Genomic DNA, 2,123 nt, shown 5'->3' on the forward strand with positions numbered 1-2,123 from the left:
GTCGTGGAGAATTTGCTTGCTTGCAATGATCTTTATCTCACAACACTGCAGCACCAAGGATCAGGAATGTCAACATAACAGCATAAATTTCTGCCCTCTCCGTTGCTATAGTGTGTGTGGTCAGGTTTCTGTTTTCTTTTTAAACATTTTCATTTCAGTAAGTAGATAAGTGATCATATCCTAATATAAGTAAGAAAGAAAAAGTTTAGACTAAAAAAAAGTCAAATTATAGTATGGTCTAACTATCCTCACATCGGATGAAAATTTCAAGTCGGGCTCGATTCAGTAGCCAAAGTCCACCCTCCGATTAAGAATTTAATTTCAAAGGTGCATTTTGACGGGGGGTGAGTGTACTATGTCTGTTACATTTGAACAGATTCGCTGATTAATTGTACCAGACAACCGCATCTTAGCCTCCAGATTTTGACCAATCAGCGAGCGCTTTCTATACCCAGTCTTCGGTCATTCACCCGTTGCGCGTCATAGACATGGATAACAAAAACTGTGTCATGCGCTCTGTATCACGTTACGCGATATCTGCCCGGCTATTGTTGTTTTACAAAACACTGCATTCGAATTGACCAATCAAACCATTAGTCCTGATTTTGGGAAAGAAGTGACGTTACAATTTAGTAAAGTCGACTCCGATTGGCTGGCGCGCGGCTTGCATATAATCTGTATGGTTAGACATATTTTTTTATCAGACGTTTTACAGGAGACTTGGCTCCGTGGGTAACGGGTGATACTCAGACTAGGGGATGAGGGGAATAGTCTCATACAGTGGGAGAAGAGTGATTTATTTCACCCATGTTGCCATTTGTATAACTGCAGATCATTATAAGGTAGCTAAAACTGGTAAATGGTAATGAACCTCTACTATTAAACGTGGGGGGGGGGGGGGAGAGAGACTGAAGAAAAAAACAGAAAGACTCAAATTATTTTGTTCAAGGTGGGCAACACGCATTCATAAATACCTTTTCGGTCAAAAACAAATCAAAATGTTTCGGTCCACAATAGTAAAACAAAAAGTCAAAATTATAAATTTCTGACAATTTCGTTCAACAAAACAGGCCCTCTAGCTATACAATGGCTCTGGTAAAACAACTCACGTACTATGAAATACATACTCATTGGTAGTATTGCGCATGCCTACGCGAGGATTGTGATACATGCACAACCAATAAAACGGTGCTGGCACCGGATTTCATTGGAGTCCAAATTTCATGTGACACTGGAAAAGTGTTTAAGTCTTTAAGACCAGCTAGCCAAGGGCGGATGGGGGGGGGGGGGGGTGGCAACGGGGGCCATGACCCCCCCCCCATCCCGACCCCCCCCCCCCCCCAAAAAAAAAACCCACCATTTTTTGTTCAAAGTAACGTCGCAATAAAGGCGACTGCGTACACCACCATCTTTTCCTCAAAAGAACTTGGTCAAAGTGGTCAGAAATTGTCCCAGATCGCACCACAGAGCATCTAATATCCGGGCCCCGAACCCCACGCCGTAATTTTCTGGACCCACTTTTTTGGGGAAAGGACCACATTTTTTTGCCGCCCCCCCCCCCCCCCAAATAGTGTTCTGGATCCACCCCTGCAGCCGGCCATGTCTTTATCAACTGTTTAATACCGGCCACAGGACGGGTTCTCGACCAATACAGTCTTAGGTATTACCCATTATATTTGTCGAGAGCCCGTCACGTGGCCAGTTTTAAAACGGTTGATAAAGATTGGCTGGCTGGTCTTAAACACTAACACTGTGTCACATGAAATTTGGACTCCTTTGAAATCCGGTGCCTTTTGTAACCGTTTTATCATTGTTGAACGTCCACAATGCACTCATAGGCATGCGCAATACTACCAGTGAGTCATAGTATTTCATAGTCCTATTAATTCACACCACACCGGTGTAGCATGAATTAAGGTTTTATGAAATACGGACTCATTGGTGGTATTGCGCATGCTCATGCATAGATAATTAGGAGAGGGACCGGTCACGTGAGAGGGTTTAACCAATAAAAGGGGAAAAGAGTCTGATTTTCATACGAGTCAGAGTTTCATACGACACCAGCACAGCTGCATTCTGCGCGACATCTCGCATTACGCGCGACATCTCGCATTACGCGCGAC

Source organism: Patiria miniata, unplaced genomic scaffold (assembly GCF_015706575.1).
Source record: "Patiria miniata isolate m_02_andy unplaced genomic scaffold, ASM1570657v1 HiC_scaffold_21, whole genome shotgun sequence".
Classification (NCBI taxonomy): Eukaryota; Metazoa; Echinodermata; class Asteroidea; order Valvatida; family Asterinidae; genus Patiria; species Patiria miniata.